Below are 17,044 nucleotides of genomic sequence, written 5' to 3'. Positions count from 1 at the left end.
TAATGTGTTTGTCCAAGTGGATAAATTCATTTTTCCCGCGGATTTCATTGTTCTAGAATGCGAAAATGAAAAAGAAGTACCAATCATATTAAGAAGATCATTCTTTGCTACAGGCAGAACTTTGATTGATGTGGAAAAGAGAGAGCTTACAAGTCGTCTTAACGACGAGCACATTACTTTTAATTTTTTGAATAATGTTATACATGATTATGATAATGTTGCGTGTCACTCTATTGGCATTATTGATGATATTGTTCAGGAACATTTGGATGAATACCATAACATTGATGCAGCCGAGTGTAGTGTTGGTGTAATAAAGAAATGCATGGATGAGGAGATTTTTGAGGGTGAAGGAAATTATGTTCAACTTGTTAAGTCATTGGATCTTTCAATGAGATCAATAAAGGTTCCTAGCCCATCTATCGAAACCCCCACCGTTGAGTTAAAACCTTTGCTCGATCATTTGAAGTATGCATTTCTTGGAGAAAATGAGACTTTTCTAGTTATTGTTGCAGTAAAGCTCGAAGCATCACAAGAGGTAAAATCTCTCAATATTTAGAACTAACATAAAAAGGCTATTGGCTGGATCATTACTAACATCAAGGGAATTAACCCAGCTTTTTACATGCATAAGATATTACTAGAGGATCCAAATAGCAGTTTTGTGGAGCAGCAAAGGAGACTCAACCCAATTGTGAAATAGGTTGTTAGAAAAGAAATCATCAAGTGGTTAGATGTTAGAATCATCTATCCTATTTCAGAAAATAATTTGGTGAGTCTGGTTTAATGTATGCCGAAGAATGGTGGTATCACTGTTGTTTTGAATGAAAAAATAAGGTTGTTCTCACTCGTACCACTACTGGGTGTCGTATATGCATGGATTATAGGGAGCTCAACAAAATTGTGAGAAAATATCATTTTCCATTACCATTCATTGATCAGATGCTAGATAGACTTGTTGGCAAAGCATTTTATTGCTTCCTTGATGGTTACAGTGTCTATAATCATATAGAAATTGCACCGAAAGACTATGAGAATACAATATTTACATGTTCATATGGTACATTTTCCTTTCAAATGATGCCTTTTGGTTTGTGCAATGCTTTAACAATGTTTCAGCATTGTATGATGGTCATATTCTCTGACATGGCTGAAGACTTCCTTGAGATATTCATAGACAATTTTTCTATATTCAGTTTTGAATTGATGTGAAGAAACCAATATTGTGTTCAATTGAGAGAAATGCCACTTTATGGCAATAGAAGGCATAGTGTTGGGGTATCGTATTTTGCACCGTGGCATTGAGGTGGATAAAACAAAAGTTGAAGTCTGAAAAGTTACCACCTCTTACCAATGTCAAGGTAATAAGATGTTTTCTAGGTCATGTTGGTTTCTATCGAAGATTCACCAAGGATTTCTCGAATATTGCTAGACCACTTTGGTCATTTCTGGAGAAAAATAGAAAATTTGTCTTTGATGATGAAACTCTTGTTGTCTTTGAATGTATTAAGTTGAAATTCATAAATGCTCCCATTATTATAGCACCAGATTGGAACTTTCCTTTCGAGTTGATGTGTGACACAAGTGATCATGTTATTGGTGCAGTGTTAGGGCAAAGAAAGCAACATATATTTCATGATATTCACTATGCCAGCAGAACCTTGAATGATACATAGGTAAATTATACAACAACTGAAAATGAGATGCTTTCTATAGTCTTTGCTTTTGAAAATTTAGATCTTACACTATAGCAAAAATGTTCTGTAGCGGCGTTTTTAGCGACTTTTGGAGAGTAAACGCCTCAAAATTTCGGGATATAGCGGCGTTTACATTACAAACTCCACAATATGATACATTAGCGGCGTTTTTACAACAAACGCCATAATAGAGTGGTAATTTTGCGGCGTTTATAGCAAAAATATCGGTATAGAGTTCTTTTTAGTGGCGTTTAGTAATTTAGCGGCGTTTTTATGAAAATGCGGTAACAAAGTAGTAATTTACTGGTAATTTAGCGGCGTTTATGAATAAAACACCACCATTGTGTTGTTTTGAGTGGCGTTTGTGCAACAAATGCCGCTATAAAATAGTAATTTAGCGGCATTTTTTTGGTAAACGCTGCAATATGGTTGTTTATAGTGGTGTTTTTAGAAAAACGCTACAATATGACTGATCAATAGTGGCGTTTGTTACTAAAACGCCGCAAAAACATGTACTATAGTGGTGTTTTATTTAAAACGCTGCAAAAGGGTAAATATATGTTGGACCATTTTCTCCTTCCCGATCCTTAAAATAATTTCAACGTTGCTATCTTTAAAAGCGATTTTTATGGTACAACAACGACCCTCAAATGATCCCAAACGACGTGATCTTTTGTCTTCTACAGTGACCAAATCGACCATCTCACTGACGAACAATTATCTCACGATTGCACGGTTTGATCCCTTTTCTCAGTACTAACCTTTTTCATTTATTTTTTATTGGTATTCTAAAATTGAGGAAAACCTTGAAAGATAACGTAATCGATAAAAATAATAGCTTTCTCATATCTATACATGGTGTTTTACTGGTTTACTGGTTGGGAGCATTGTTTTTACGGTTTCGAATAGAAAAATAATAGGTTTCGAAATGGAAAATAATAGCTTTTGAAAACATGAAGAAATGGTTGTGGTAAAAAAACCAGGTGTTGCCTTGCGTAAGAGAAATTATCGTCGGATTGTCCATGTGGTGTATTCGTACTGACGATGGATCCAATTATCGTTGGGAGGCTATCAGTCCGAAATTACCGTCGAAAATCGATGATGAGTCAAATGGAACTCCGATTGCTCTATACCCTTCTATGGTCGATCTCCTAATTGAAGGTAATAATCGCTGAAAGTTTCTGCAGCTATTTTTTCATTTTGTACTCTAATATTTCATAGATGGCACGCATGTAGGATGTTTGAAGCTTATTCAGAATAATGATAGAGGAGTACATAAATACCCGATGTTTACAACCGAATTTGGTAACTCTGTGGCGTTGAAAGAATCTTCAATTGCAAAAGCAAGAGCTATCCTCAATGAAGACGATGTTTCCTCTACTGTTACTCCAAGTAAATATTTCTATCATCTATTTAATTATTTTCCAACAAGTAATTCACTTCCCAAGCCACCTCCAATCAAGTTTCATAATGTAGGTGGAAGTTCGTTATATGTTTCAAGTGAAGCATTGAAGCGCGCAAGGAGTCTTCTTGGTGACCCCGAGGTAGGGGATTTATTTGGTGAAATGGATGAAGAGTTTCTCCATATAGAGTTTACAGGGAGGAAAAAATTAACGATGTGTCGTCAAACAAGGAAAACAGCTTTCATACATCATTTCCCCGCGAAGGAGCACAACTAAATTGTAATGAACAATATGGTGAAGACTGTTTATGCATAAGTTAAATGTTTCTAAATTTTAATGTATTTTGTTGTTAAGTATTTTTATGCATAACTTATGTCTTAATCAAAATGTATGGTTGTTGTTAAATAGATAAAACGACATGATAGTAAATTTAGTTTATGTACAGCAGAAATTAAATATTTAAAATCTGTTAATCTTATATAAATAAAGGTATTTAGCGGCGTTTGTATCCAAACACCGCAATAGGTTCATCCATAATGGTGTTTTTACAAAACAAATGCCACAATAGATTCATCCATACATTTAATTTAATGTTTATGAAATTGTGGTGTTTCTTTAAAAACGCCACTATAGATTGTAATATAGCGGCGTTTGTATCACAAACTCCACAATAGTGTTAGTTTATAGCGGCGTTTTTATAATAAAAGCCGCAAAAACATTTGCGATCGTAGCATTTTAGTAAAAACGCTGCTAAAGGATCTACTTTAGTGGTGTTTGTATCTAAAAATGCCGCAATTGGTTCATTCATAGTGGCGTTTTTTAGAAACACCTCTATAAAGTGTACTTTAGCGGCATTTGTAGACAAACGCCACAATAGGCTTTATCAATCATGGCGATTTTGTTAGAAAATGCCGCAAAATAAATTATTTACCCTTTTTCTTTTATATCACAAAACCTATTGATCCCTTTTTCCTTTTTCATGAGTAGCGCCCCCAGCCTCATGTTTTCTCTCTTTCAACCCCGACACTGGCCACTCATCCCATCTCTATCACCATTCGTTGTTAAGGGTAATGATGCAGAGGGATCCAAGACAGATGATGCTGAGTTGTCAGATTGCACCTTGATGGCGCTGAGATACCATGAGTTGGCAGATCAGCGCAAAGGCGGGAATTGATTGTGATATGTTCCTCATTGGGGCCGTTTTAAGTGTGCTTCAGTCTTTTGGCCATAACTTTGGCTACGGGTGTCAGAATCGCGCATAAGACCCTAATCCGGAAAGCTCTTTTCGACGCACACGCTGTCCATATGAGCTATGGTCTATGTGGCCTTTTTTCGACCTCAAATTCTGCCGTTTTCCCCTCCGAATGACTAGATTTAGATATTTTTTACTATTTATGGTAATATTTCGATTGTCAATTAGGAAGTCATTTTAAATCCGATTTCGGCCGGATTTTTTGCAGATTGCTTATTTTATTTTGAATTTCAATTTAGAGCGATTTTCGGGATTTTTCTATTTTTGGTAAAATTCCGATAAACAAGATTTTTGGCTATAACAGTCCGGCTTGTGAACTGATTTTGGACAGATTTGATTTTATAATATTTTATTAAACTCTAGAGACTTTTTTTCTATGGTTTTTGGGCGAATTTTCTCTTATGAATCATCTGTTGGAACTAGCCTACAGGATAATCGTTATTCTGTCTAGCGTCAGGTTAGGTCCTCCATCTTCTTCCCTCAAGCCCGGTTCCAAATCCCTAATTTTCTCATTGTTATTTTTATAATTTCCTACCCAACGCACAGCTATCACAATGAAGATTTTCAAAACCATTAGCACCACTACGTCTCCGTCAGCTTCCGGTATGTCTCTCTTCGCAGTCGCACTCTGTCTTTTTGTCAATCTTAAAAACCAAGTCGGTTAGATACTGCAGAAGATCCTTAAACACCATCTTTCTCTGTTCAATGTATGAAGATGATTGTGATTTTTTTTTCATCATTTCAGTAATGTCAACATTTTAGTCTATCTATTGCATGTCCATCTTGTTTTGATGGTCATTGGACTATTGCACTTAAATGGCAAAGGTAAATGTCATTTTTTATTCGATAATTGATGCCGCAATTTTTTATTATATGCATCCAACCATCTCCTTTAAAGTTTTATATTTGTCCTTGTGAGATAATTGATTTGTTGAGATTAAAGTTTTATGTAGAAGAGAATAATATGTGTTCAGTAAAACGCCGATTCATATCTAGAATTTGGCAGTTGTTGAGAACCTACCCATTTTTGTCTCTAATAGTCATGTTGAGGTTTTCTTAGGACTTGAGAAGTGAATTGCCTTTAAATTACAATTAGTTACTCTAATTTTTCATATCTCTACGATCTTCTGCAGTTTCCTTAATTTTTCATAACATGAATTTGCTATTTAGAAGTTAATTGCATTTAAATTAATAGAAGTGAATTGACTTGAGGTTTTCTTAGGACTTGAGGTTTTTCTTTTCTTGATATAGAAAATGGCAGATTAAGATGGGAGGGAAGTGGAACAAAAATCAAAATAGGAGGGCATATTTAGATGGCAGATATAGAAAATGACAGATTTAGTACTTTTTTATTTTATTTATCTTAGAGTATATCTATTGTGTTAAACTACCAACTAAATTAAAGTATTAAAACTGAATGTATTCTTTGTGTGCAGGTCAAATAGGACCATTGATTGTGTTATGTGCTTTGTTTCAACTTCAACATTAAGACAGAAACCCATTGGTAATTTTTCTCTTGAATTCATTCATAACATTTCATTCCTTGTTGTTGATTATTGGAATTGTCTTGGTGAATTCATCACATTTAGATGTAATAAATACAGTACTAAAGTTTTAACAATTGAAATAAAGGATTCATATGCATTGATTAATTAGTTTATTAGTTAGGGATTCACCATCAATATTGAGTTATATACGAAATGGATAAATCTCTTATATATTATAGTAATTATTATATTTAGTTTTTCAATTTCTCTCCAATATTAGGAATTAACATTTGAAATGGATATTCCAGAAATACGAAACGTATAAATCTACTGCTATTTGTTGTAAAGAACTCAGCTTGTTTTCTAAGAGGTAACCGATTCAATTTTTGTTTTTTTAGGTAAAACATAATATTCGTATATTGAAAATGAAAAATTTTCAATTTTTATGGAAGAAAATGAAGTTCTTGATGAGTTTGATATAGATGAGTTTATGCATCTAAATGTTTCACAATAACCTACAGGCAATCATACTTAAAATTTGTCCAACAAACTGTTCTTTTGGATACTGCAAACTTATTATGATTACATTATATATAAAGGTCCAAGCCTGTTATGCCTTCTTAACAAAATAGGTGTCTTTTTTGTTCATTCTGTGAATTTTACATGCAAATTCTTCAAGTTATAAATTACTTTAAATAGAAATCTTGAAAAGATGTGAAGTCAGAAAAAGATGATAAATAAATTTAAGATTTAAGTATAACAAAAACCATAAATTACAATATTCCTCTAGTGTGAATTTATTATGATGTTGATTTATATTGAAAAGTTAAAAATAAAATTAAAATTTCTGTTTAGGTTCTTCTTTTCTCTATAGTATTAGCAATAAAATGTGAAATTAAATGTAATGCTTCTGTTTAGGTTCTAAATTTATCTATAATATTAGCAATTAACATTTGAATTTGAAACTCCAGAAATATGAAATGAATAAGAGTTGGATGGATTTCTTAAGGACAAGCGTCGAATATCCAAATGGAGTTGAAAACTTTCGAAAACATTCGTGAAGTTATGTACGAGCATCTAGTTGTTTTTGTATTTGTTCGGGGGTATATAAAATGGATCTTTCATGCAGATTTTGTATCAGATAGATCTACTTCCACGAGTTATTCGACTTATCCTGCTCCTTCTCACCATCCAACTTTTAAAGAAGAAGGCATGGAATGGATGTTACGAGATGCATTTAATATGCACAATCATCAGTCGTATGTTACAGAAAATTATTGTCAGAATGATGTTAATGATTTCATTGAGATTGGAAGAATTGGATGTGATGAAGAGCCAAATGGAGAAGTGACAAAGTTTTACAAGTTGTTGAATGAAATGAAAGAACAACTTTATGAGGGATCAAAATTTTCAAAGCTTTCTTTCTGCATTCGTCTTTTCCACTTAAAATGTCTGGGAGGGTGGACTGGTAACTCCTTTATGCAATTGTTGGAATTACTAGGAGAAGTGTTTCCTTTTGCAAAAATCCCTCAATCATGCAAATATATGAAGAAAATGATAAAAGATTTGGGTCTTCGATATGACGAAATTCATAGTTGTTCGAATGATTGCATGTTGTATTAGGGTGATCAAAAAAATTAGGAGTCTTGTCATGTATGTGGAAAATCTCGATGGATGACTAGGGAGGCAGAAAATGTTACTGAGGATGAAGCTCAAGCACGATCAAGAAACAAACCGGTCAAGATTCTACGATATTTTCCTCTCATACCTAGGCTACAAAGATTGTTTATGTCCTCCAAGACTGTTGAGTCTATGAGGTGTCATCATGATGGCAGAACCGATGATGGAGTATTACGGCATCCTGCAGATTCTTAAGCTTGGAAGTCATTTGATAACAAGTATCCAAGTTTTACAAGAGATCCTCGAAATTTCAGGCTCAGTCTTGCAACTGATGGCTTTAATCCATTCAAAATAATGAGTACTTCGTATAGTACTTGGCATGTTGTACTTGTTCCATACAATTTGCCTCCCTGGATTTGCATGAAACAATCATCTTTCATCTTATCCATGATAATCCTTGGCGAGAAAGGCCCCAGAAATGATATTGATATTTACATGCAGCCGCTAATTACAGAGTTGAAATAGTTATGGAAAGGGGTCGAAACGTACAATGTGTTGACGAAGGAGAACTTTAATTTACGCGCGACTTTATTATGGATAATTAATGATTTTCCTACTTATGCAAATTTATCTGGTTGGAGTACCAAAGGTCGTTATGCTTGTCCTTGTTGTGCTGCGCAAACAATTCGAAATGGTTGGTTAATGGAAAGAAGTTCTCTTATATTTGACATCGTCGGTGGTTACCAAATAATCATATATTTAGATGTCAAAAGAATATGTTTGATGGTGATGAAGAGTTTTGAAATGCTCCTGACCAAACAATCGGGTCTGAAATATTCAGCATGTTGAAAATATCAATTTTACTTATGGAAAGATGAATCAACCAAGTAGTACACGATCAAAGAAAAAGGCAAAACAGGTCAAGGAAGAGGTTGAAGTTGACTAACAGAGTGATGAAGAGGATGATCCAAATAAGGTAGACTTGTGGAAAAAGATGAGTATATTCTTCGAGTTTTCTTATTGGAAAAAGAAGATTTTGAGACATAATCTTGATGTAATGTATATTGAGAAGAATGTTTGTGAGAATATTATTGGGACCATTCAGAATGATGGCATAAAATCTAAAGATAATCTTAAGAGTCGACTTGACTTAGTGGACATGGGAATTCGGCATGATCTTAATCCGCAATTACATCCGAATGGAAGATATTTTTTGTCGCCTTCTATTTTTTCTCTTTCAAAGAAAGAAAAAGAAGTGTTTTGCACGGTGTTGAAGGAGATAAAGGTCTCAGATGGGTATGCATCAAACATTTCTCGATGTGTCAGTGTTAAAGATCGAATACTTTATGGTTTAAAGTCACATGATTATCACATATTAATGCAAGATTTACTGCCAATAGCTGTTGGCGGGTGTATATCGAGTAAGGTGACGTCTTGTATCATTGAAGTTTCTAATATAATGAAAGCCATATGTGGGAAAGTTCTGATGGTTGAAGAACTTGATAAACTACAAGATCGAGTCGCCTTGACTTTATACAACTTGGAGAAGATATTTATGTCTTCATTCTTCACAATTATGGTTCATTTCTAATTCATCTTCCTCACGAAGCAAGAGTTGGTGGACCAGTTTTCTATCGATGGATGTATCCTATATAGAGGTGTTAATTGAATTATACGTTTGAAATTACTACTGATTATACCTTTTAATAAAATGTACTTATGTAGTATGTTGTTTTTTGTATAGGGTTTTGGGCAAGTTGAAGTCTTATTGTCATAATAAGCGTTATTTGGAAGGATCAATTACTGAAGGGTATTTGGCAGAGGAATGTATGACATTTTGCTCTAGATATTTGGAAGATGTTGAAACAAGATGGAATAGACCAAATCGAAATGATGTGTTAAGTACTAATGACTTACCTGAACATTATTTGTTTGGAAGTTATGGTCAGCCATTAGGGAAAATTGAAATTGCACACTTAGATGACACGTCTTGGGTACAAGCACACCTATATGTTCTTTTCCATCACGATTCAATAGATCCCTTTCACATGTAAGTCTTTCGGACCCAATCCTAATGAAATCTCTATTCTTTTATATTTATCTTTTCTTAATGAAATAATATATTTTATAGTGAGTTTAAAGAAGTCTTGAGATCTCGTGCATGCTCCCGAAGATTACATCAACGAGAGTTACATAAGTTATTCATAGAAATTTTTCATGACTGGTTAGGCCAAACGGTAAGCAACTAAATCATTCCACATACGTGTAAATAATATATGTTATGCTTTTTATATCGAAATCAACGCAAATTAATTCACCATTCATGTGTACTAGGTTTGGAGTGGGAGAGAAGTTAGTAAAGATATTAAATGGTTTTCTCAAGGTCCGAATAGAATAGTTAAAAGATATAATGCCTTCCTCATTAATGGGTTCAGGTTCCACACAAAATCTCATGAAAGATTAAGGAGGACACAAAATTGTGGAGTCGTAGTTACTTCGTCAACTACAAGTTATGCTAGTGTCAGGGACAATAATCCACAGGAGGGAGAGGTAGATTATTATGGAAATCTTACGGACATTATTGAGTTAGATTATTATGGAAAATGAAAGGTTGTGTTGTTTCGGTGTGACTGGGTTAATGTAAACAGATCCATAAAAATAGATAAATATGGGTTTAAAATGGTGAATTTCTCTCGATTAATTCACACTAGTCAACGGTTGATGGATGAACCATATGTATTTATTTATAATGTTACAACCTTTAACATGTTGTCTTTCAATATATTCATTGATTAATTTTTTTTGTTACACATGTTTGTTTATTACAGATATCATGCCGAGGAGAAAAATAACTAATTTGCGGGTTGTTCGAGCTTCTCAATACCATGAAGAAAGAAATAATGAGGAATCGAATGCAGCTGAGTCTTCCAAAGTTCTTGATATTGTTGAAGAAGATGTAGAAATTCAAGGTAATCTTCGAAACTTTATTTACAATTTTTTTCATTTTTAAAACTTACATTTAATAATTTCTTATATAGTTGAAAAATACTGAAACGATTAAGATTCGAGGACGTACAAAGTTAAAGGAATTATACCAACTTCCTCCTGGGTACCGTGTCAAAGTTTCAAGAAACGATGTCGGTCAAGCTATTGGCCCAGAAGCACGTCTTCTATCAGGTTACTTAGACATAGTTGGACGTAATGTGAATCTATTACCAATCAATTATGAGTCATGGCGCGAAATACCTAATAGTAACAAAAATCAAGCGTTGGATTTTGTTAAGGTAATAATGTCATTATAATAGATACTCTATAGAAATTCAATACTAATTTATACTTACGGTGCACACTTATTTGCTGTATAGGAGAAATTTTCTTTAGAGGTCTCTGACGATTATGTGAAGCAAGCGTTAGGGAAGAGATGGAGGGACCACAAGTGCTCCTTAAAGAAAAAATATTTCAAGAATGATCTCAGCCTTGGAGAGAAGCTGCAAACAGTCCCACCTGGAATGATCAGGTACCAATGTGAAAATGCAGTCAGATTTTGGAGTTCACAAAAAGGACAGGTATAATGTATTTTTCATAAATAATTTTAACGAATTATAAATCATCCTTAAAAGTGGTTGTTTGACATTATAGGACCGAGAGCATGTTGGTGTTGCTAGCACGCAACAACAAAAGTTTACGCACATGGCTAGATCGAAGAGCTTTGCTTGTATAGCTAATAAAGAGGTATTATAGATTATTGACATAGTTTTTTGTATTCCATGTACATACTATATGGTATATTGTAGGAAAATACATCCGATTCTAAAATTAGCCGAATCCAACTCTTCGACATGACACAGACGAAAAATGATGGCACTCCTATGACTACTGAAGCTGCAGAAATTATGGTACGTTTATTGGGTATATGTTTTAAATTTACCTGACTTTATTTATATTTGTACCATGACATTTTTTATTTTAATTAATTATTCACTTTATTATTAGGAAAAATTGAGGGAGAAAAGGGCAGAATATCATGCTACTGCTTCGAGTCAAGGTATTGTTAATGATGATGACATTGAAAATCAAGCTATTAATGGCGTTTTGGATCCTGAAAGATATGGCCAGGTGCACTGCCAAGGATCATTCGTTACTCCCACCAAATATTTTGGATCCAGTTCATCATAGTACATGTCATCACAGTCTCAATCTTCCCAATTAGAAGTTAGTCGTTTAAAACAAAAGTTAGCTGAGATGGATCAACAAATGGCTAACATGAAAGCAGAAAATGAAGCAAGGGAAGCAGAGAGATCAACAGCGGAAGCAGCCAGAGAGGCAGCGGCAGTATAGAGAAAAGCAATGGCAGCACAAAGAGAAACTGCATATCAACAGAGGTGTGAAGAATTTGAAAACTGACTCAATGATATGATGCAGATGATACAAAAAACGCAACCTCAGAATACACCATCATAGTCTCATTTATGTTATCAGCATTTTGTTAATGTTACTGAACCGTGTTTAACTAAACTTATATTACGTTAATGAAAACTTTTATTTATTATATTGGATTTGATGTTGCTTGTTATGGATATAGAGTTTGACGTTATTGCTGTCATGTTTGCTGGATAATGGAACAGGTTGAAAAAATAGATTTAGGGTAATCGAACATAATTTTTAAATTGGTTAAATTATGTGTTATTTAGCGGCGTTTGTAACAAAAATGTCGCAATATACCATTCATTTAGCGGCGTTTGTATCCTAAAAACGCTGCTATATACCATACCTTTAGCGGCGTTTGTATCCTAAAAATGTCGCTATATACTAGACCTTTGGCGGCGTTTGTATCAAAAAAAGGCCGCGAAATCTCAACACCTATTGCGACATTTGTGAGAAAAATACCGCTAAATCTCAACACTTATTGCGGTGTTTGTGATAAAAACGCGCTAAATCTCAACACCTATTACGGCATTTGTAGGGAAAACACCGCTAAACATCAACACCTATTGCGGCGTTTGTTTTACAAACGCCGCTAAATATCAACACCTGTTGCGACGTTTGTTGAACAAACACCGTTATATATCGTTACATATTGCGGTATTTTTCGTTAACAAATGCCGCGAACTTTAGCGGCGTAATTTCCAGCAGCGCTTTTTGCGGCTTTGTCATAACGCCACAGGTGTTTTTTGCGGCGTTTAAAAATGCCGCCATAAATCAAGAAAAACACTGTAAAAAGCCAGTTTTACTGTAGTGTTATCTTGTGGAAACAAAAGTGATTTTCTATACATATCATTCAGTATTAAAACACTTACTGACAAAGAAAGACACCAAATCGAGATTGATGTGATGGGTGTTGTTGCTACAAGAGTTTGACATTGAGATTAAAGATAAAAAAGGGCTTTAAATATCAAGTGACTGACCACTTATCTTGATTTTAATCTGGTGTGAGAATGGAAGTAAAGTGTTGATTCCTATCCATTTTCCGGATAAAAGACTTCTTACTTTCGAAGGTTTGTCGTGGTATGTGGACATTGTGAATTTCTTGGTGAGTGGATTGTTACCACCAAAACTTAATCACCAAGGGAGAAAGAAATTCTTGAGAGATGTGAAGTTTTATCATTGGGATGAGTCGTACTTGTTCAAACAATGCAATGATCAAATTATGAGGCAATGTATTCCAAAATGCAAGTAACAAAGTATCTTGCATCATTATCATAATGCACCCTATGGTGGTCACTTTGGAGGGATGCACACTGTAGCCAAAGTCTTTCAATGCGGCTTCTTTAGGCCAACTCTTTTTAAATATGCAAATAAATTCATCTGGCATTGTGATTGCTATCAGTGTACTGACAACATTTCTCGCCACAACAAAATGTTAATGCAACCAATACTAGAAATTGAGTTATTTGGTGTTTGGAGATTAGAGTTCATGGGACCCTTCCTATTATAATTCGGTAATCTCTATATACTTGTTGTTGTAGATTATGTCTCCAAATAGGTTGAAGCTATAGCATTACCTACAGATGATGTTAAATCAGTTTTGAACTTTCTTCACAAGAACATCTTGACATGATTTGGAACATCGTTAACTTTTATTAATAATAAGGGACCCCATTTTAAATGTAAGCAGATTACTAATGCTTTGTTGTAGTATGGAGTGAAGCATCTCATTACTACATCATACCATCCTTAGTTCAACAGGCAAGTCGAAGTTTCAAACCGTGAAATCAAGTAAATTTTAGAGAAGGTTGTGAACCCATCGAGGAAGAAGTGATCTTTAAGATTGGATGAAGCATTGTGGGCATATCGTACAACATTCAAAACCCCATTAAGTATGACTCAATTCCGTTAGTCTATAGGAAAACATGTCATTTATCGGTAGAGTTGGAACACAAGGCAATGTAGGCACATAAGAAATTGAATTTTGAACTTGATGTTGCGGGACACAGTAGATTGCTTGAAATGAATGAATGGAAAGAACTTTACAATAATGCTTATGAGAATGCGAAGATCTATAAAGACAAAAGCAAGCGCTTGCATGACAAACACATAATGCCACAATAATTCCATGTTGCACAACAAGTATTGTTGTTCAATTCAAAGTTAAGTTATTCCTAGGGAAGTTAAAATCCAGGTGGTTGAGACCTTTTGAAGTAGTTGAAACATTCCCTCATAGAGTAATTGATAACTCTCCAAAAGAGTTATTATTTAGGTTGAGCTTGAACTTTAGCATCATTAAGATCATATTTGGAATATTTTTATATATTTTTCATCATTTACATCATAAGATTAAGTTGGTGGAATTTGGGTTGATTTTAATGTTTTATGCTAAAAATTGGTATACTGATGTTGTGGCATTGCTTGAAGATATAGGTGATGTTGTGCTGTGATGATGCACCGAATTGTTTAGCAGAACCTGCAACAACTGGTGACTCAGCAGACAGTTATAGAACTTTTTGGATTCGGATAACTGTCCAATACGGTTGTAAAATGGCTGAAAATATAAGAAAAATCATATTTTTCCTATTAAATGATGTTTTGACCTTTTGGACTTATAAATATGGTTTCCCTCCACACATTTGATAATCTAATTTCTTTATCTTATATTTTTCCACCATTCATGGACGTCTAATCTTTTATTTGGGGAAGTGCACCAGTAGAAGTGGAGCAGTCGTGTAGCAACAGTGGCGATCGGGGTTCAGCTTTGTTTTCGTGTTTTGAACATAAGAAAAGGAAAACATTATTATGGTGTTGCATTTTTATTGTTGTTTTATTGGGTATCAATCATAAAGTGTTCGATTAAATGCTTGAATAATGGTTTTGTTGTTTGAACTATGTTTATGAATTGTGGTTTTAATACGATGCTGATTAGAGATAATAGCATCTAATGCATATGATTTTTGGTTATTTTTAGAGATAAAATTAATTAGTATTACATGCTAGCTTTGTTATAGCATAGGTGATTACGAGAGTAACATATCCGTATAGAGATATAGGAAGCTTATGTTATTCTTTGTTAATTATGAACTTATTAATTTGGTAATGAGAGTTGGAAATTAATAGGTTGTAAATTAATCATTGCATGACTCATGAAACTTAGTGCGACAACATGGTCATTATACTAACAACCCATTATGACAACATCTTAGGTCCATTGGTCTAAATGCCCCCTTGATTACTGCAGCATTTCCCTGCTCTATAATATTGATAATTCTATTTTTACTTTTTGTTCACCAATTACCAACTTCAACTCTTCTTTACACCTGGACTCTATTGTAATCACTTTACTCCCTGTGGGTTCAACATTCGTAACACTCTTTTGTTAACACTTTATTACTTTTTTGAAAGTGTATGCTTGCACTTTGTTGTAGCATTTACACAGCATCATCAATATTGATGAAGAATTTAAAGGATGAAAGTATGTTCAAAGTTAATGGCCAACGTTTGAAGTATTATTATGACGAACTACCTCACAACATTGCTTCCATTTTGCTAAGTAAAATTTCTTACTCTGTCTTTTTATTGCTTTCAATAAGTCAAGTTTGGCATTAGATTAGTTTTTACTTTTTATTTTTTCTTTATTTCATTTTGCATTTTTTAGGTAATGTTCTTACATTGATCGTTGCACCATCAGTCACCACATGTTGTCTCTCCTTCACATCATTAGTTGGAGTTACAAACAATCATTACTTTCCAACATCTTCTAGAATTCCATACTTCAATTGCTACACAGAATCTTCAACTCACTAGGGTAGTATTGTTGTCCTCGTCACATTCTACATTTACATTCATATTTTTATTTTTGTCTATATACGTTGAGGGCAATGCACATCTCAGGTTTGGGGTGTGTTGCTCATTTTTCTTTTACATTGTATTTGTATTTTGTCATGTTCATATTGCATTTGTTTTTCATATTTTCATTGCATTAGGATTAGTATGCTTCTTTAGTTGATGAAAATTTTAAATTATTTTTGATGAAGTTCGATGAAGATTTTTTTTAGTAGTGAAATTTATGAGGAATACGTTAGATTCTTGCTAAGGTTAGGATTTTATGAAAAACTCTAACACAATGGGTGTATGCTATCAATACATAGAGACATCAGAAACTGTTGAACCCTATAAATCTCATGACATTAGTATGTACAGTAGCAAACATTCGAACTAATACTCCTACATCATTGCTACAACATTGCTTCCTACATCAATAATACACAGTTTTACATTTGTTGCATAATAATTCTACGAAGTAATTCTAATCTCTGTGGATATGATACTCGATGTACTTGTTACGTCCACATTTACTACTTGATAAACGATAATGTATGCTTTCAGTTTTGCTATTACATTATTCGAAGAATCACATAGGCAACAGAATACTCATTATAAGAGCATACTCCTCATTGTTCAAGATGTTAGACACCAACTCAACCCTCCACGATCTGCTAGTCAGATCATTTAAATCAGCTACCCAACTAACATCCTCGCTTTGATTCGATTCCATAAGTGCTGGAATTGCTTTTTTGAGCCAAAATTCATTCCAAATGGAGATATCAATGCCCATTTTACTCGCCATTGCAAGCCTTTTTGAAGTATCCTCCGAGCACTCCACACACTCCGCCAAATGTAGGATGGATTCCAACCTAACCTCGCATGCATAAAATCGGTTGATGGGTACTACTTTTCCTTAAGTAGGTGACTAAGCAAAGAATCTGACATTGTAAGCAATCTTTAACCTTGTTTGACCAATAAAGCCACATTAAACTTTGTGAGCATATAGAAAATGAGACCCCTATTTCCTTTTAGCATGCTAAGTTGTTCCTAAGTACACCAATGAATGCCCCTTACTAACTCTCCGCAAAGGCTCTTAGGAAGAAAAAAACAACCCATAGCATAAAGCGGAATTGCTTGAAGAACAAATTTGATAGACTTTTTTTCCACCTTATGACAGCACACGGGAGCTCTATGAATTGATGCGCTTAGAGAACCAATCCTTTAATCCCATACAAGCTCACTTCTTATTTCTCCTTAAGATCGTAGGCATCCCTAAGTACTTCTTAGGATTTAAAGAGTTAGTCACTATCAGGATCCTGTGTACATTGT

Source organism: Hibiscus syriacus, unplaced genomic scaffold, assembly GCF_006381635.1.
Source record: "Hibiscus syriacus cultivar Baekdansim isolate YM2019G1 unplaced genomic scaffold, ASM638163v2 tig00112407_pilon, whole genome shotgun sequence".
In the NCBI taxonomy this organism is placed as follows: domain Eukaryota; kingdom Viridiplantae; phylum Streptophyta; class Magnoliopsida; order Malvales; family Malvaceae; genus Hibiscus; species Hibiscus syriacus.
This window is presented reverse-complemented; position numbering follows the sequence as displayed.